This window comes from Scyliorhinus canicula, chromosome 15 (genome assembly GCF_902713615.1).
Source record: "Scyliorhinus canicula chromosome 15, sScyCan1.1, whole genome shotgun sequence".
NCBI classification, from domain to species: Eukaryota; Metazoa; Chordata; class Chondrichthyes; order Carcharhiniformes; family Scyliorhinidae; genus Scyliorhinus; species Scyliorhinus canicula.
The window spans coordinates 73,062,484-73,083,620 of NC_052160.1; the positions used below are offsets into that span (position 1 = coordinate 73,062,484).

Sequence of the window (21,137 nt, forward strand, 5' to 3'; positions counted from 1 at the left end):
ACAAGAGGTGGTAAATAATAGTGGGAGTTGTCTACAGGCCTCCAAACAGTTGAGGTAAACTAAGGGATGGCATTAAACAGGAAATTAGATATGCTTGTAACTAGGGCGCTTCAGTAATCTTAGGGGATTTTAATTTACATATAGATTGGGCAAACCAAATTAGCAACAATACTATGCAAGTTGAATTCCTGTACAAGATGTAGGTCAAGGAACCAACAAAAGAACATGATTTGGTGTGATGCAATGAGAAGTTAATTAATAATCTTGTTGTGTGGGGTCCTTTATGGAACAGTGACCATAACATGGTAGAATTTTTCATTCGGATTGAAAGTGAAAAAGCCCAATCTGAAATTTGGATTCCAAATCTAAACACAGAAGACTACGAAGGTATGTTGCGCGGTTTGGCTACGATAGACTGAGGAACTTCATTAAAAGACACAACAGTGGATAGGCATGGATAATAACTAAGGTTGCATTGAGAAAGAAGATCAGCCGTGATCAAACTGGATGGATCTACTCCTGCTCTTGTCTCTATGTTTCTGCAGTTTTAAAGAAGCATTCAATATCACTCTGGCACTAATTCAAAGTTTCCATTAGACCGCCAATCTAAATCTAGGATAAAATTAAAACATACTGGGCTCAAAATGTGCCTCGCAATATGCTTTGCCCTTTATCTTGATTAATTTAAGTAATAATTCCATTGATGTTAAAATGTTAAATTCAGCAGATTTAAAACAGACAATGAATCATGAAATTTCAGCAAACAAGACAAGCATTTAGTCCATTATACCTGTGACATTGGAAACTCCATATTGGATCAACCTGTTCTAATTCTATTTTACTGGTCCGGCATTTACAGTGTAGAATGGCACTCGCAAGGAATACTTTCAGGGAAATCACACACCTGCCCGATTTGCCAGTCATTTAATTTAGTGATGGAAATTCATTGAACCCTTAGAGTATTGCCCTGTGCCCAGAGTCACCATTCAAGGAATCAGCCCTGCTACTTCTTCTGACATGTTGGTTTTATGTGGTGGTTAGCATAAATGCTTCACAGCTCCAGGGTCCCAGGTTCGATTCCCGGCTGGGTCACTGTCTGTGTGGAGTCTGCACGTCCTCCCCCTGTGTGCGTGGGTTTCCTCCGGGTGCTCCGGTTTCCTCCCACAGTCCAAAGATGTGCGGGTTAGGTGGATTGGCCATGCTAAATTGCCCGTAGTGTCCTAATAAAAGTAAGGTTAAGGGGGGGGGTTGTTGGGTTACGGGTATAGGGTGGATACGTGGGTTTGAGTAGGGTGATCATGGCTCGGCACAACATTGAGGGCCGAAGGGCCTGTTCTGTGCTGTACTGTTCTATGTTCTATGTTCTATTCCATATTTCAAATTTTAAAATTCCAGTGAGTACAAACCCAGTCAACACAATCTCTCCATATACAACAATCCTGCATCCCAGGATTCAGTCTGGTGAACCTTCCTCTATGGCAGGAGATAAGGAGACCAGAACTGCACACACTACTCCAGGTGTAGTCTCACCAAGGCCCTGTACAGCTGCAGTAAGACATCCTTGCTCCTGTACTCACGCCCTCTTACAGTGAAGGCTAACATACCATTTTGCCTTCCTAACTGCTTGGTTTTTAACATTATTCCATATTCTAATTTTTAAAAAAAAATATCCACCTGAAGAATATTAGAACTGATCCAAAATTTATGCTCTCCATCAATTCATTTATCAGTGAAATCTTTCAGTTTTGACTTACGTCCTTTTGTTAACTTATTCTGCTGCTTTTGATTACAACACTAGTTTTTCTAGTCTTCCATGGTAAGTGCATCTTCTCATCCCTGGCGCGATCAATCTGCTTTTTAATGGCTCCAAAATCCATTCTATAAAAAATAGGATCCCCAAAGTGCAGCAATATTTCAACCATGGACGAACACGTTTCTTGCACAATACACCTGTAGCTCATTGCCCTTGTACTTACTTTGTCAAGTATAAAATAAACTGGATTCCAAATTGCTTTGCCTTACCGTTCTTCCCCTCACCGCTGAGGTAAACTGCTGCCCATTTGTCCCATTACATAGTATTCACCAAATATTGGGATCTGTACAGCATTCCTCACCAGTCCTCATCTTTTTGCCATCTCGTGATTCATCCTCGTATTTGCATGCAAAGGTGGCTGAGCAGGGATCTCTTCCAGCTCAGCTCTTACCTCCTGCTAGTTTCCTCCTACTCTTCGGATGGCAAATGAATGCAACATTGTGATCAGGGAAGAGCCTTGCCAGACATAAAATGAATGCCAATCCCTGTCCACCTGAAACGCTGCTTTCAGATAATGTCTCGATAATGATCCTGGTCACTCTACAAAGCTTGTACTTGCGACGTAGTGTCATGTCTCGCAGATGTATCAGGGACAGGGGCGTCTGCCAAATAATCTGGACATCACAGGATTTTTCAAAAAAGGGTTGCGACCTGTCAATTAAGCATTAACTGGGCACACCGACTTAAACATTACTCCAGTGAAAGCCCTTGGGAGTTTTTGAAGATACGATTGTGTGCTGTAGCCACATGCCTGTCATCTGCGATGCTCTCAATTCTGGGGACTTCTGCTATCTATGAATACTCAAAGCCATCTCATTCTGCCACTTGTTGTCCATGGGGAAATTAATTAAATGTTTTGCCCCAGTTAACAATGCACCACTTAGGGCGGCATGGTGGTGCAGTGGTTAGCACTGCTGTCTCACAGAGCCAAGTACTCGGATTCGATCCTGGTCCCAGGTCACTGTCCATGTGAGGTTTGCCCATTCTTCCCATGTCTGCATGGGTCTCACCCCCACAACCCAAAGATGCACAGGGTAGCTGGATTGGCCACGCTAAATTGCTCCTTAATTGGACATATTTTTAAAAAACGATGCACTAGTGAGTCACCTATCTGGTGTACTAGTGAAATGCAGATCGACTGGATTTACCAATGTCTCTTGTGGCAGCTTGGAACGAGCAGGATGCCTTAGGTCTAGAGTATAGTGTGGCTGTACAACTGCAGAACTATGATATGATTGGAGCTGAGATTCCAGGGGATGATACGGTGTCACTGTATCCTTTGTAAAGGAGAATCACTAGCTTTTTCATTAAATTCAAGAGTGGGTGTAATTCACAGCCTGTACATGCAATATTCAGATAAAATACACCATTAAATGTGATATGGTGGCGCAGTGGTTAGCATTGATGCTTCGTGGTGCTGAAGCTCTGGGTTCGATCCCGGCACCGGGTCACTGTCCTTATGGTGTTAGCATGCTCTCCCTGTGTCGGAGTGGTTCTCATCCCACAACCCAAAGATGTGCAGGGTAGGTAGATTGGCCACGCTAAATTGCCCGTAACTTGGAAAAGAAATGTACTCTCAGAAAAGGTACTCTAAATTTATTTATTTTTTTAAACTTACACCATGAACTGTCTCAAATCTTTCTTTCATCTTCTTCCACATTCTCCGCCTTAAAAAGGTGGCTGCCATAATTCGGAGGAAACGATTTTCAAATGGAAACGGGCAAGAAGGTAAGCCAGTACTTCTTGAAGAATGAGTTTCATTTTCAGGTTTATCATCAAAAAACATCAGGGGTGGGATTATCCGGCCATTCGCTGGTGGCGGGATTCTCTGGTCCCAGCAGCAGTGCACCCCCTGCCCGGCGTTTCCTGGCGACACTGGGCGGCTTCAATGGGAAATCTACCAACAGGCGACGGGAGCAGAGAATCCCGCCTACAAGCCTAATTTCCTACAAGCCTAAAATGCACCCATCGCCTGGGCCAATTATGTACCAAACTGAATAAGCCTGCAATCTACATGTGTGTTCATGAGAGTATCATTGCTAAACATTATTAGAATATTAAAGCTTTCACACCAGCTATCACTGAAAGCTCTGAAGGCCCAGCCTAAAGGTTTGGATCAATACAAAATGGGCAGCGATTCAAAGAAATGAATCTTGTCAAGATTTTCTTGCCCTCGGGCGAGAGCCTGCTTAATTTTCCCTTTTTGTTCACTGACAAAGATTTAATTTGGAATGTAAAGAATGATACAAAACATAACAAAATTTAATTAAAGTTAACGTCTTTATTTTGCCATCTGGGAGCATGGAAACCGAAAACTCCACGCTTGGAAGTGCTTTGGTTGAAAGCCATGTTTGTACTTGTCGCTTATCTTAAGTGTCTTTACATATTGTTTTGGAAGCTGCTTTCAGGGTTATCACAAATCTAGCTGACTGCTAACAGAGCACAATCATATTCTTTGAGGCAGATGGTGGCCCTCTTCTCAATGGAACACCCATATTAAAAAATGTTCATTTCCTGCTGAGGGTCGTGTGAATTGAGTGATATGCCAAACAACATGCAATTCTAAAACGTTCTGACTCATTGCCATTCAAACAACCCATCCTAAGTATAACCGCCCTCCCAATGAAGTGTTAAGTTAGAGGCTTGCTTTGGTAAGCACCTGTTGCTCATTTGTTTTCTTTCAATGCTAAGAGATGATCCATGATGGTTATGCATTATTGAACTGAATTAAGTTTCACCCTTTCTCTGCAGCTTTCTTTTTTAGGCCATCTGGATGGTTAGTCACAGACAATAATTCATTCTTCTCACTATCTACCCTGGGGAGATCACTGGCTACAACCATAGCTTATTAATGATGAGGGGTGGCTACGTGTAGGAGGACGTCTCTCTTACCAACTGTTCTGCCCATTTTAAAACTGCTCAAGTGATTCATCCTTTGTTCCTGTCTCTAAACAGAGTGGACTGGATTCTCCAGACCCCAAGCGGTGCTTCTTGACAGTGGGAGGCGGCGTGCCATTTGCAGGTGGGAGGATTCTCCGGGCTGGATTCTTTGGCCGCGCTCGCCGCAAGATCGCCACGGACGGGAGGGCATGTAAAGGTCCATTGACCTCGAGCGGGAATTTCCAGTCATTGCCGGACAGGCGCAGCTGAAGCTGAAGAATCCTGCCTGCTGTTTCCGGCGCTGTCAATGGGATTTCTCATTGATGCCGCCGTGGGCGTGGGTGCAGTGCTGGCGTGACCAGAGAATCCCGCTGCCAGTGAATGACCAGAGAGTTCCGGCCACATCTCCCTTTCACTTTAGAAGCATCTTCTACAGTCATCCACATTTTCTCATCCTTGCACCATTGATGGTTAAAGTCTTACCGCCAATGTAAATAGGAAAATAAGTCATTCCAGATTCTCTACTGGAATATGACATCAGCCCTGTTGAAGGATCATTTAGATCCAAAATGTGTTTCTCTCTCCACAGATGCTGCCAGACCAAGAACATACAGTGCAGAAGGAGGCCATTCAGCCCATCGAGTCTGCACCGACCCACTTAAGCCTTCACTTCCACCCTATCCCCGTAACACAACAACCCCTCCTAAACTTTTTTGGACTCGAAGGGCAATTTAGCATGGCCAATCCACCGAACCCGCACGTCTTTGGACTGTGGGAGGAAACAGGAGCCCCCGGAGGAAACTCACGCACACACGGGGAGAACGTGCAGACTCCACACACATCGTGATCCAGCGGAGAATCGAACCTGGGACCCTGGCCACAGTGCTAATCACTTGTGCTACCGTGCTGCCCTGCTGAGTTTATCCAGCACTTTGTTTTTATTTCAGATTTCCAGCATCCACAGACTTTTGCTTTAATCATGGCTAAGAATGATTCATAATAATAATAATCTTTATTATTGTCACAAGTAGGCTTACATTAACACTGCAATGAAGTTACTGTGAAAATCCCCTAGTTGCCACATTCCGGCGCCTGTTCGGGTACACTGAGGGAGAATTCAGAATGTCCAATTCACCTAACAAGCACGTCTTTCACATCCAGCACATCACATGAATTCCAGTCAGGCACTTTGCAGCTAAAGAGGTACTGAGACCAACTGTAAAGGTTTCACTGCTGGGCTGGCTCGGTTCAGTTAACTTGTCACAGATCAGAGCTTGTCAAACTCTGGCACTTTGTTAATCACTACAAAACCATTCCAGATGGTGCAGATATCCCTTCAATCATTGGAGAAACATTCTCGTATCCCAATTCAATATTGGCGCTTGCAAAGAATTTTGTTCCAAAAAACACTGATCTCCTGACAAATTGCTAACAGTGAGAATGCTCAGAAAGACGATAAGCAACAGAACAAGGCTCACAATGCAATCCACTGCAACTAAGAGAGTCTGCATCATTTAAGGCCACAAAAACGAATTATAGTTGAGTAAATACTCTGAGGCTAAAGTTTAATTGTTCTTGAAGGCTGTCTGCAAAATCTTCATCCTTTCTTATTTCAAATGACTTGCAATATCAGTCAGAGATCAGAGATTACAAACAGTACGATCAGTCAGAGGCTGCAGACACAGTAAGGTCAGAGGTTACAGACACGACTTCCGGTGACGGCCATGGAGTGAGGGGTCACTAATTTGGTAGCTCCCGCTCGTGGTGGATGTTTGGGATCTTTGCCCCCAATTTAGGGGGGATTTGATCGGTAAAATTGGAGGCTGGGTGAGGTAGAGGAGAAGAATCCCACACCAGTTTATGGAGTTGTGGACCAGAAGTGGTCTTCAAAGGAGAGATCATTGGGCAAAGAAGGAGTGGAGTCTGCAGCACAGGAAAACACGGCGGACGCTCAGGGACTGGGATTGCCGGCCCAGTGGTCAATGGAGCAGCTGGTGGAATTCCTTCAGGTGAGCTTTTCAAAGCAAAGACAAGAGTACCTGGACCCGATTAAGACGGGAATTAACCAGGTGGAGCAAAGACTGGAAGTCCATGGACAGGCGATCCAGAAGGCGGAAGAGGCGGTGGCTGAGCATGATGACCAGCTCACCGCGATGGCGGCGGTGATGGGGCTGATGAGGAACCACCAGAAAAGGCTGCAAGTAAAGGTGGAGGATCTGGAGAACAGGTCATGCAGGCAGAACCTGAGGATCGTTGGCCTCCAGGAGGGAATTGAGGGATTGGACACATGGGTATATGTGGCGCGTATGTTCGAAAAGCTGCTGAGGGAACACACGTTTATTCGACCCTTGGAGTTGGACAGGGTGCACAGAGTGTTGTAAGGAAGCTGCGGATGAATGAGACGCCGAGGGCGATGGTGGTATGAATGCACCGGTTCCTGGACAAGGAACAGATCTTGAGGTGGGCCAGGCAGACGAGGAGCTGTAAATGGGAAGAGAGTGAGCTGCGTATTTACCAGGACTTGGGTGCAGAACTGGCCAAAAGAAGGGCGGGCTTCAACAAGGGGGTGAAGTTCGGCATGTTGTACGCAGCTCCTACGAGGCCAAGAACCTTATTTTAGATTGCTGGATGAGGCGATGGACTTTGTTAAGGACAGGGGACTGGCAGGTCATGATTCACCTAAGGAAGGAGCAGTGCTCCGAAAGCTAGTGTTTGAAACAAACATGTTGGACTTTAACCTGGTGTTGTCAGACTTCTCACTGTTCTCACCCCAGTCCAACGCCGGCATCTCCACATCAGGTCATGGAGGACATTGAACCTGGGGCCACGTAATTCTGTGCCTAAATCGCTTTTCTTTTTGGGCTGCGTATGCAGTGTTTTTGTACAAATTTTTGGGGTGTTACTTAGTTTTGTATGCAGATTAGTTTTGTATGTGGGTTAACTTTGTTCTTGTTGGGGGATGGTGGGTGGAAATTTCGTCTTTGTTTTTGTTGGGAATTGTTATGTTTTGCATATGCATGTTTGAGGGGGAGGGAGATCATTGCAAGGATGCTTGGCGCCATGGACGGGGGCTACCAGGCTAGCTGGGCGGGTTAGCTTACCGAAGCGCAGTGGAGAGATGAGCAGGTGACCAGTTTGAGGGTTGAGAGGGGGGGGGGGGGAATTGTTATGCTGACAGGGGAAGGACTGGTGCTGGGGGGCAAATTGGAGGTCCGACGGTGGGCACCTGAGGGTGGGCCTGAGGAGGTGCAGAACGCGAGCTGGAGGCTGGCCTAAGAAGGGTGATGGTTGATTGGCTTGGGGCGGCGGGCCGAGGCAGTGTCGCCCCTGACAAGGCTGATCACATGGAATGCGAGAGGGCTGAATGGGCTCGTGTTTTCACGTATTTGAAGAGGTTGATGGCGGCTGTGGAAATGTTGCAAGAGACACACCCAAGGGTGGTGGATCAGACGAGGCTGAGGAAGGGGTGGGCCGAGCAGGTATTTCATTCAGGACTAGACTCTTTAAAACTAGGGTAGTTGCAATAAACAGGTCTCATTTGAGGTAGCGAGTATAGTGGCGGACTCAGGGGGTAGGTATGTCATGGTAAGTGGAAAGTTGGAGGGGATGCCGGTGATGTTCGTGAATATTTACGCACCAAATTGGGATGACATGGAGTTTATGAGGCGGGTGTTAGGGAAAATTCCAGACCTGGACTCGCAAGGTTGAACTGGAGTGGGTGGACTTTAATACGGTCATTGATCCAAGTTTGGATTGGTTGAGTTCAAGGACAGGAAGGGTGCCAGCCGCGGCGAATTAGCTAAAGGGGTTTATGGAACGGATGGGGAGGGTAGATCCATGTGGAACTGTGGAGGTTTGGACGACCAAGAGCGAAGGAGTTTTCTTTTTCCCCACATGTTCTCAAAGTGTACTCCCGGATTGATTTTAAAATTTTGAACAAGGCTTTGCTAGCGTGGGGGTAGATGCTGAGTATTCGGCGACTGTTGTTTCGGACCATGCCCCACACTGGGTAGATTTGCGAGTGAGCAAGGGAGGGGGGGAGGGGGGGGGGGGGGGGGGGGGGGGAATTATGCTGACGGGGAGGGACAGCGCCCGCAATGGAGACTGGATGTAGGACTGCTAGCAGATGAGGGGCGTGTGGGCAGGTGAGGGAGGCCATCCAGAATTATTTGGAGGTAAATGATACGGGGATGTTTCGGCAGCAACGGTATGGGAAGCGCTGAAGGCAGTGGTTAGGGGAGAGCTAATTTTGCTACGGGCTCATAAGGGATTGTGGAGCGGGCAGAGATGGAGAGGCTGGTTGGGGAGATACTCCAGGTAGACGGAAGATACTCGAAAGCCCCGGAGGCGGAACCGTTGAAGGAGCAGCCAGAAGCTGCAGATGGAGTTTGGTCTGATATCCCCAAGATGGTGGGACAGCTGAGGAAGGTGAGGGAGACGGTATATGGGTATAGTGAGAAGACCAGTATGATGTTAGCACACCAGCTAAGCAAAAGAGAGGCAGCCAGCGAGATAGGAGGAGTGAAGGACAGAGGGGAGAATACAGTCTTGGACCCAGCGGGAGTGAATGGGGTATTCAAGGAGTTTTACAGTCAGCTGTGAGTCAGAGCCCCCAGCTCGGGTGAGGGGATGAGGCAGTTTTTGGAAGGGGTGGAGTTTCCGAAAGTGGAGGAAGGGTTGGCAGAGGGATTGGGAGCCCGATCAGGATTCCAGAAGTAGTCGAGGGATTGGAGGCCATGCAGTCGAGCAAGGCCCCGGGACCGGACGGCTACCCAGTGGAATTTTACAATTTTACTTTGGTAAGCTAACCCGCCCAGCTAGCCTGGTAGCCATGGTAGTCCATGGCGCCACTGAGGGAATTTAACGAGGCAAGGGAACGGGGTGTTCTCCCCCTAACAATGTCACAGGCTTCGATTACATTGATCCTGAAGCTGGAGAAGGACCAAGAACAATTTGGGTCATGAATGTCGATGCTAAATTGGTGACCAAAATTCTGGCCTCGTGGATAGAGGACTGTGTTCCGGGGGTGATAGGGAAAAGCCAGATGGGGTTTGTTCAAGGCAGTCAGCTAACCACCAATGTTAGAATGTTCCTGAATGTGATCATGTTGCCCTCCGAGGCCGAGGGAGGGGCAGCGGAGGTGGTGGTCGCTATGGACGCGGAGAAGGCCTTCGACTGGGTGGAATGGAATTACTTTTGGGAGGTCCTGGGACGGTTTGGGTTTGGGCATGGCTTTGTTGACTGGGTCCGGTTGCTGTACCAGGCACCAGTGGCGAGTGTGCGGACGAACCGAGTGAGTTCAGACTACGTTAGACTGCACCGACAAGGCAAGGATGTCCCCTCTTCCCACTGTGGTTTGCCTTGGCTGGAGAGCCATTGGCGATGGTGCTGAGAGCGGAGCGGTGGGGGGTGTGGGGGGTGGAACACAAGGTCTCATTTATATGCTGACGACCTACTCTTATATATTTCTTTTTTTTTAATTTAGCGTACCCGATTAATTTATTCGAATTAAGGGGCAATTTAGCAAGGCCAATCCACCTACCCTGCACATCTTTGGGTTGTTGGGGTGAAACCCATGCAGACACGGGGAGAATGTGCAAACTCTGCACGGACAGTGACCCAGGGCCGGGATTCGAACCTGGGTCCTCAGCGCCGCAGTTCCAGTGCTAACCACTGTGCCACATGCCGCCCCACACTCCTATACATTTCTGACCCGTTAGAGAGAATGGGGGAGATATTGCAGATCTTAGGGGAATTTGACCAGTTCTCGGGATACAAATTGAATATGCATAAAAGCAAGGTTTTTGTGATCCAGGGAAGGGCAGGAGAGGAGACTGGGGGAGGTGCCATTTAAAGCGGTGGGAGGGAGTTTTCTCTACCTGGATATTCAGGTGCCACGGGATTGGGAGCAGCTGCATAAATTAAATCTGGCCCGGTTAGTTGAACAAATGAAGGAAGACTTTCAGAGGTGGGACATGATCCCATTGTCACTGGTGGGGAGTAATGACGGTCCTTCTGAGATTTTTGTTCGTCTTCCAGTGCCTCCCTATTTTTATACCAAAAGGCCTTTTTAAGCGGGTGCATTGGGTTTGTGCGGGCGGGTAAAACCCCTCGAGTAAGGCAAGTACTGCTGGAACGGAGCCCGGGGGCGGGGGAGGGGGAGGGTGGCTGGCACTGCCGAACTTTAGGAACTACTACTGGCCGTAAATATAGCCATGATTAGGAAGTGGGCAGTGGGGGAGGGGTCGGTGTGGGAGAGGTTGGAGGTGGCCTCATGTAAGGGCACAAGTTTGGGGGCATTGGTAACGGCTCATCTGCCATTCTCGCCGGCCCGGTACTCCACAATCCTAGTGTTGGTGACGGCCATGAGAGTTTGGGAACAGTGGCGGAAGCATATGGGAATGGAGGATGCGTCGGTGTGGACTCCAATTTGTGGCAATCACTGGTCTGTCCTGGGGAGCATGGATGTGGGGTTTCGGAGGTGGCAGAGAGCAGGGATTGAGAGGCTGGGATCTGTTTATTTATAGAATTTACAGTGCAGGAGGCCATTCGGCCCATCGAGTCTGCACCGGCTCTTTGAAAGAGCACCCTACCCAAGGTCAACACCTCCCCCTATCCCAATAACCAGTAACCCCACCCAACACTAAGGGCAATTTTGGACACAATTTTGAATACAAATCCACCTAACCTGCACATCTTTGGACTGTGGGAGGAAACCGGAGCACCCGGAGGAAACCCACGCACACATGGGGAGGATGTGCAGACTCTGCACAGACAGTGACCCAAGCCGGAATCGAACCTGGGACCCTGGAGCTGTGAAGCCATTGTGCTATCCGCAATGCTACCGTGCTGACCTTTCCCTGTTTGGAGGATTTGGAGGAGGAGTTTAAATTTCTGAGAGGGAATGGGTTTTGATGTCTTCAGATAAGGGATTTTGTGCGAAGGCAGGTTTTGACCTTTCAGCTTCTACCACTGCAGGGGGTACAGGGCAGGGCAGGCTCTTTTGGGTCTAGATTAGGTGGGAACAATGGTAGATGGAGGGATGTGTTACGCACTGCATTATGTTTACATTTGTATTTTTTGTTGTTATAAAACCATAAATGTCTTAATAAAATGTTTGTTTAAAAAAAAGAGATTAGACATAATAAGGTCAGAGACAACAGACAGAAGGTCAGAGACAAGACAGAAGGTCAGAGGTTACAGACAGAAGGTGAAAGGTTACAGAGAGAGTAAGGTCCGAGGTTAGAGAGTAAGGTCCGAGGTTACAGAGTAAGGTCAGAGATTACGGACAGAGTAAAGTCAGAGGTTATGGACAGTACGATCAGTCAGAGATTACAGACAGAGGTTACAGATATGTCTTCTCTTAGATTGATTAAGACATTGTCACTTATTGGGAGATTTTCTCCACCTATTTTGAATACATCTATCTCTTGTACTTTTCAAAAAATACAAGTTTGAAACTTAGTTATGTTGGATAAGAAATTCCTGGTGGATTAACTGTTTTTTTAAATATTAGAAATGATAGATTGATTGTTATATAAACAATCCACAATCATTTAGAAGAACATATCAAAGCAGACACCTGAGGACAATTTTCAGTTAATAAATTAACTTACAATGGCTCACATCAATTTTCTCTGTCTGCTATTTTAGCACAAGTTATGACCTGTTCAATTTAAATTGGTTAACACCACCAGTGACAGAGAGGAATTTGATACTACTGTTTTGAGCTCATATATGAAAACATGACCGATGGCAATTTCCAAACTAACTGATCTCAAACCACAGAAAGGAAGCAGTTACTACAATTGAAGAACATGTTCTTTGACTATTTAATTAACATTACAGAAATTAAATGAGAGCATAGTTTTCTGTATTACCCCTGGCGGTGCTCAATGTTGCATATATCAATCAGGAAGCATAGAGGGTTACAAATTGGTACGTGCTGTGTCTTCAATGAGTGTAAAATGGTGAACAGAGTGATCACAAAAATTTAAGTACCCAATTCTTTTTGTGTGGGGGTGAGACCCACGCAGACACGGGGAGAATGTGCAAACTCCACACGGACAGTGACCCGGAGCCGAGATCAAACCCGGGTCCTCAGCGCCGTGAGGCAGCAGTGCTCACCACTGCTCAACCATACCACCCACAGAGTTAGGAATTTAGCTGGGGGTGGTCTTTGACCTAATGTGCACAGGCATTGGACAGTTGCTAAATTGTCAGGCTCAGTTTTAGGCACATTGGGAGTCACCTAAATTAGCGTTAGTTTCATAGAATTTACAGTGCAGAAGGAGGCCATTCAGCCCATCGAGTCTGCACCGGCTCTTGGAAAGAGCACCCGCCCCTATCCCCATAACCCAGTAACCCCACCCAACACTAAGGGCTATTTTGGACACTAAGGGCAATTTATCATGGCCAATCCATCTAACCTGCACAGCTTTGGACTGTGGGAGGAAACCGGAGTACCCGGAGGAAACCCACACACACACAGGGAGGATGTGCAGACTCCACACAGACAGTGACCCAGCCGGAATTGAACCTGGGACCCTGGAGCTGTGAAGCAATTGTCCTATCCACAATGCTACCGTGCTGCCCCAACAATGCTACCGTGCTGCCCCTTGAATTCGTTAATTAGGGACCGAATGCCATTGAAACTCTCCGCTGTAAAATTGAATTTGAATTCAAACCAATTAAACAGAAAAGAAACAATGCCCACCAAAACACAGTTCTAAAAAAGAATCGGTAGATGGTGTTGTAACATTACAGAAATACATCCAAATTAAATAATCGTAGAGGGAAACCAGCACTAAAAAAACTGTCTTAACTATGGCTGAAAAATAGGAGACAAGCGGCACGGTGGCAAAGTGGTTAGCACTACTGCCTCACTGCTCTGAGGACCCGGATTCGACCCCGGCCCCGGGTCACTGTCTGTGTGGAGTTTGCACATTCTCCCCTTGTCTGAGTGGGTCTCACTCCCACAACCCAAAGATGTGCAGGGTAGTTGGATTGGCCACACTACACTACATTACCCCTCAACTGGAAAAAAAATGAATTGGGTACTTTAAAAAAAAGCAATGGCTGAAAATTAAGATCAGGAACTGGGTACAATGGAATAATAATAGAGAATACTAGAAATGCTCAGCTGGTCAGGCAGCTTCTGTGCAGCAAGAAACAATGTTCCCATGCTACACCGTCTCTCTGTTGTTGGCCCAAAATGGCAAATCATAATAAGGTGGGTTGAGTTGGAGACACCATACATCGAAGATCTCATGTCCTAAACCTTCATTCTGATGTATGGTCAGAGGAGTTACACCTGATCATACATAGATCATATAATTTACAGTGCAGAAGGAGGCCATTCGGCCCATTGAGTCTGCACCGGCTCCTGGAAAGAGCACCCTACCCAAGGTTAACACCTCCACCCTATCCCCATAACCCAGTAACCCTACCCAACACTAAGGGCAATTTTGGACTCCCCGTCCCTATCCTCATAACCTAACCCACACATCTTTGTACTCTAAAGGGCAATTTATCATTGCCAATCCACCTAACCTGCACATCTTTGGACTGTGGGAGGAAACCGGAGCAACCGGAGGAAACCCACACACACACGGGGAGGATGTGCGGACTCCGCACAGACAGTGACCCAAGCCGGAATCGAACCTGGGACCCTGGAGCTGTTAAGCGATGGTGCTATCCACAATGCTACCGTGCTGCCCCTGGGAGGCAGTGGGGTCTGCCAAGATCCCTGTATTTGGAGTGAGGCTTGGGTCCTCAGGAATTTAGATGCAAGTTGTTTTTCAACATCTTTGAATCTGATTCATTTATAAAGGGATACCAATGGAGAGTCGGTTGTGAGGAAAACCCGCTCCATGCCAGAGTCTCCTCCTTTGGACTTCCTGGAGCCTCAAATACGCTTTCATGTCAGGAAAGCAAGAGAAATTCCCACTGGGAGGGATCAAGAAGAAAGTGCCAGGAACTACAACAGAACATAGATACACTCAAAGAATAGGCAGAGAAATGGCAGATATGGAATTTAAAAGAGAGAAATGTGATGTGATGGATGTTGGCAGAAGGGTGTAAGGGAAATTTAACAGAATGATTCCACAAATGAGGGATTTCAGTTACAAGTTAGGTTGGAGACGCTGGGATTGTCCTCCTTGGAGCCAAGGGGATTGAGGGAAAATTGATTGAGGCATGGAAGTTTATGACAGGCCTCGCTAAGGCAGGCAAGGGGAAACAGTTCTCATCAGCTGAGGGTGCAAGGTCTCTTGGGGACACAGAAGATTTTTGGACAAATGATGGCAGTGGATAGGAGGAAGAAATGATTATTCCCCCCACTGCGAGTGGTAATGAACTCGCTGCCTACGAGGGCGGTGGAATGATTTCAAAAAGGAAATTGGATAGCCACTTGAGGCAAATGAACTTGCAGGACCTTGGGGATAGCAGGGGAATGGGGCTGACTGGATTGCTCGACACAGAGCTGGCGCAGACTTGATGGGTTCTGTGTTGGGATGACTCTAATTGCGACAAACTGCGACTTTAAGCAATTTCCTAGAAGTAATAAAATACAATTGATGATAGCTTGTTAAACTCTTGTTAGAAGTGTTTAAGTTTCTGACTGTTGGCTGATCAGAACCTAATAGAGTAATTATAAATGGATTAATGCTGTTATATGTTAGATCATTTACTTATTAAGTTTTAAATACTCTGAGCGTGAAGATACTGTGCAAGGTCGGTTATTATCATAGAGTTTCTACTTGGCTACATCCTGAAACCTGAATTTCATTTACAGGTTTCCTCTTAACTCAGATATAAATGGGTTTGTTTGCTTATGTTAAATAATTCGAAGTGTCAGTTGTAGGATTTATGGAACAGGTTTATGACTTGTCTCACTATAACATTAAAGTCTGTAAACATGACTAGTGGGCAGCACGGTGGCACAGTGGTTAGCACTGCTGCTTTACGGTACGGAGGTCCCAGGTTTGATCCCGGCTCTTGGTCACTACCTCGCTGCCCATGCGGAGTATGCACATTCTTTCCGTGTTTGTGTGGGTTTCGCCCCCGCAACCCAAAGATCTGCAGGGTAGGTGGATTGGCCATATCTTTTTATTAAAACAGTAAAAAATATATACACGGCCAAACAGTACAAACGCTCATTTTGTGTTGGAGAAATAGGATATCATCCTCTCAGTACCAATGTAGGGGGGGGGGGGGGGGTACTCTGATTAGTTAAACAGTTCACAACACATTTCTGCAAAAAGACAAATGGTACAAGCACTAAACTTTGCACTGGAGAGACCAGATACCCTTGCCTCTGTACCAACAGAAGGGAAAGGAAAGGGGGTGATGGGGAGAGAGGGGAAAGGAGGGAGGGAGTCGGGGTGCTGGTGGAGGGGGGCCAACAGGCCACTGCCTGAACTATCTACAGAGGCAGAAAAATAAAAGAACCTTCAATTATGATGTGCCAGATTCCTGGAGTCCCCCAGAGGGGGTGAGAGGAGACACAGTTTCACGCTAAATTGCCCCTTAATTGGAAAAAATTAGTTGGGTACTTTAAATTTAAAAAAACATGATTAGTAATCAGATAAATAATAAGAGTATGATCTGTGTCTTCATCTTCCGTATTTATTTGCATTATAGAGAAGAGCTGGTGTTGCAAGCAATGAGGAGAATCTGGTGCTGGGTAACATGGTGAGTAGGTAGGTGGGCAGGCGGGTGTATTTGAATATGTGGGAGGCAAAATGTCAGCTTCCTGATGACAGGATGAAGGCCAGGAAAAGGTTAGGGGCAAGTTGAAGACGGATTGAGCTCCGACAGCAAACAAGCAGCCGGAACAGCAAACAAGCAGCCGGAACCTAATTGTAATGCATCAGCAGGTCCTATTTACTCATTAGAACACCATTTCACCAGATTAACTGGTATCTTTTGTAATTAACTCAGCTGTGAAGGAGAAACACGTGCTTTCAACTTCATGACTAGGTGAAGGTGGAGTGCAGCAGGTAGGGTAATCTTCCTGGCGGGTTCGGTTGGAGGAGGAGCAGCTGTTGTATTGTGGAGCTTTGTCGGGCTGTGGGTTAGAAGCATTGATGAGTGTGGGCGGTGGCAGCATAAGAGGGATTGGGACATGGCTGACCGTTAGATGGAGGGTGGGTTGTGGTGAGCCTCTCAGACCTTGTGGGGGATAAGAGGGAGGAAGCTGGACTACAGCAGGAATTCCAATATCCACAGGTCGGAGGTGAAACATGATTACAAGATCATCCAGGACTACAGAGGGAAGATCAATGGTGAAGTCCCGAGTGTTAGGATAACAGAAGGCAGGTCAAGGGTGCTGGAGAAAGGTAAACGAGGATGGGGGAGGTCTGTGGAGGGAGAATTACAGGGTGGTAGCTCCAGGATCAATGCGAGAGTGTCTCGGGACATAGCTGCGACAAAACAAAGAGCCCTCTGGAAATAGGTCTAGGGTGAGGTGGGTTGTGACCATGGTGCAGCTGAGTTCACATGTGGTTCACATTGGTCAGACATTCTTTGGTAAGTTGAGAGGACCTTCTGCTGACATCACTAGGAAACAGAACCTCCCGCAATTATTCTGTGGACTGGAGGAGAACCTGCAGGGAGGCATCATAGGACTGCAAATTGTCTATTAGAATAGTAGGTGATGGCAGCCTCCGCAGTTATCTGGGGGCTGAGGGGGAAGATCTGGAAAGTGCTAACGGCAGTGTAGCCTCAAGGCATCTTACAGCCAGACTAGTGCTGCTGGATTGCAGGGAATGAATGAATTCCTGTCAATATGGTGCCCATATCTTCGACTCTGTGAGGTAGGTGGGGTTATCATACTCCTGCCCACCCGCACCACATGATGGGCCCAGCGCCTTATTAATTGCGCATGGCCAGCTGTCGCATCTACAAGCAGACGTCCCATAGACTTTGGGTCCCGCTGTCAGCAAGCTCAATTTGGCAATCTTCCCTTCAATCCCTTCATCAAAGTAATTCATGTAAATTCTAAACAATTGGGATCCCAGCATTGATCCCTGTGACAGTGACCCGCCCAAAATCGAACCCGGGTCCTTAGCACCGTGAAGCAGCAGTGCTAACCACTGGGCCACTCACTATGCTGCCCTTTTCAGAAACAGATTTAACGGATATTTTTTCTTCAGGTTGAGATTTCATTGATAATGGCAGTCATTTGCAAACTGTATTATTATTGGTGGTGTATTGTGAGCTCTCCCTCCTTTTTTCCATGTAACCAGATTGTTCCCAGGTATCAGGCCACAAACACTTTCATAGGAAAATAGATATTAGGAGCAGAAGTAGGCAGCTCAGCATCTAGAGCCTGCTCTACCATTTAATCAGATCATGGCTGATCTATTCCTGGTCTCGAATCCACCTCCGTGCCTGTTCCCCATATCCATTGATCCCATTTTTCAAAATCAGAAATGTATCTATGTCCTTCGTGAAACCATTTAATGATTTGGACTCCACCGCATTATGCGGCTGCGAGTTCACCACCCTCTGTGAGAAGCAGTGCCTGCTCAACTCAGTTTTAAATCTACCATACCTCAACAATATCTGTGACCTCTCGCTCTAGATTTCCCCATAAGGGGGAACATTTGGTCTAAGTTTACTATATCAGTCCTCGACAGCACAGTGGTTAGCACAGTTGCTTCACAGCTCCAGGGTCACAGGTTCGATTCCCAGCTTGGGTCACCGTCTGTGTGGAGTTTGTACTTTCTCTCCCTGTCTGCATAGGTTTCCACCGGGTGCTTTGGTTTCCTCCCACAGTCCAAAGATGTGCAGGTTAGGTGGATTGGCCGTGCTAAATTACCCTTAGTGTCCAAAACGGTTGGGTGGGGTTATTGGGTTACAGGGATGGGGTGGAGGTGTGGTTTTAGGTGGGGTCCTCTTTCCATGGGCTGGTTCAGACTTGAAGGGCTAAATGGCCTCCTTCTGCACTGTAAATTCTATGATTCTATGAATCTCTCTTAGTATTTCATGTACCTTGATCAGCTCCCCTCTCATTCTTCTAAACTCCAGCAAGTGAAAGTCCAAATATTCAATATCTCATCATGCGTGAATCCTTTCATCCCCAGAATCAATTTGGTGAACCTCCTCTGAACTACCTCCAGTGTCACAACATCCTTCATCAAGTTTCCTCCAAGAAGTCCCAAAAGACGTGCTTATTAGGTGATTTGACATTCTGAATTCTCCCACAGTATACCCGAACAGGCGCTGGAGTGTGACGACTAGGGAATTTTCACAGTAACTTCATTGCAGTGTTAATGTAAGCCTACTTGCGACATTAATAAAAAATTATTATGTGGCGCTTTAGCAAATGCCTTCTGAAAACCTAAGTACAGTACATCCACTGGTTCCCCTTTATCCACAGCAAAGGTTAGTCCCTCCAATAAGTTGGCTAAACATGATTTCCCTTTCACACACCAAGTTGACTCTGCCTGATTACCTTGACTGATCCAAGTGTCCCGTTATAACTTAGGAATTGCTTCTAACATTTTCCCTACAACAGATGTTAAGCTAACTGGCCTGTAGTTTCCCGCTTTCTGTCTCCCTCTTCTTTTAAATTATAGAGTTACATTTGCTATCTCCCAATCTAATGGTACCTTCCGGAATCTACGGAGCTTTGGAAAATTAAAGCCAATGCATCAACTACTGCACAAGCCACTTCTTTTTAGACCCCAGAATAGGACCCGTGCTCTTATCAATATGCAGCACCAACAGTTTACTCAAGAACACTTCTCTGGTATTTATTCCCAGAGTTTCTCCCAGCCTTCCATTTCCATTTATAGCTGCTCCTGGATGTTACTTGCATTCTCTAGTGAAGACTGATGCAAAATACTGTTCCGTTTGTCTGTCATCACCTCGTCTTAAATTATCAATTCTCCACGCTCACTTTCTACAGGACCAAAGCTCAGTTTGTTAATTCTTTTCTTTTTTAAATATTTATCAAATCTCACATGTTTCTATATTTCTGACTGTCTTTCTCACATACTCACATTTTTCCCTCCTTATTAATCTTTTAATTGCCCTTTACCATTCCCTGTATGCTGTCCAATCTTCTGACCTGCCACCTAACTTTGCACAATTATATGCTTTTTCTTTACGTTTGATGCCATCAACCAACTGCGGCAGCAATTTGGCCTGAACAAAATGTCGGACAAGGCTCCCATCTGCAACAACCATAGGTTCAAACCAGCACTGACTGACGCCACCTTCAAAAGGTGGAGGCAGGACGGGGGGACACTGACAGTCAGGGACCTATACACGGACGACAGGATCGCAACACTGGACGAACTGACAGAGAAATTTCGGCTAGCTGGGGGGGAACAAGCTACGGTACCTGCAGCTCAAAAACTTCCTACGAAAGGAGACAAGGACGTACCCACAACCGCCATGACAGACACTACTGGAAGACCTACTGGACGCAAGTATCCTAGAGAAAGGGAACTGTAGCGACATGTATGACCGACTGGTAGAAAGGGACAACACCGTACTGGACGCAACAAGAAGGAAATGGGAGGACGACCTGGGGATGGAGATAGGGTGGGGACTCTGGAGCGAAGCACTGCATAAGGTCAACTCCACCTCCACGTGCGCAAGGCTCAGCCTGACGCAACTAAAAGTGGTACATAGAGCCCACTTAACAAGAAACCGTATGAGTTTCCCGGAGGTGGCGGACATAGAACATAGAACACTACAGCGCAGTACGGGCCCTTCGGCCCTCGATGTTGCACCGACCTGTGAAACCATCTGAAGCCTATCTGACCTACACTATTCCATTTTCATCCATATGTCTATCCAGTGACCACTTAAATGCCCTTAAAGTTGGCGAGTCTACTACTGTTGCAGGCAGGGCGTTCCACACCCCTACTACTCTCTGAGTAAAGAAACTGCCTCTGACATCTGTCCTGTATTTATCACCCCTCAATTTAAAGCATGTCCCCTCGTGTTGGTCATCACCATCACTGTCCACCCTATCTAACCCTCTGACTATCTTATATGTCTCTATTAAGTCACCTCTCAGCCTTCGCCTCTCTAACGAAAACAACCTCAATTCCCTGAGCCTTTCCTCGCAAGACCTTCCCTCCATACCAGGCAACATCCTAGTAAATCTCCTCTGAACCCTTTCAAAAGCTTCCACATCCTTCCTATAATGTGGTGACCAGAACTGCACGCAGTACTCCAGGTGCGGCCGCACCAGAGTTATGTACAGCTGCAGCATGACCTTGTGGTTCCGAAACTCAATCCCCCTGCTTATAAAGGCTAGCACACCATATGCCTTCTTAACAGCCCTATTAACCTGGGTGGCAACTTTCAGGGATTTATGTACCTGGATGCCGAGATCTCTCTGTTCATCTACACTACCCAGAATCTTGCCATTAGCCCAGTACTCTGCATTCCTGTTACTCCTTCCAAAGTGAACCACCTC

The 21,137-nt window shown here is 46.7% G+C and overlaps 1 protein-coding gene across 7 annotated transcripts in view; it reads right to left on the reverse strand.

Moving 5' to 3' along the window:
• The window catches only part of rhbdf1a (rhomboid 5 homolog 1a (Drosophila)), a 497,373-nt gene that overhangs the window by 119,007 nt on the left and 357,229 nt on the right, over nt 1-21,137 (reverse strand). The gene's annotated exons all lie outside the window — the stretch shown is intronic.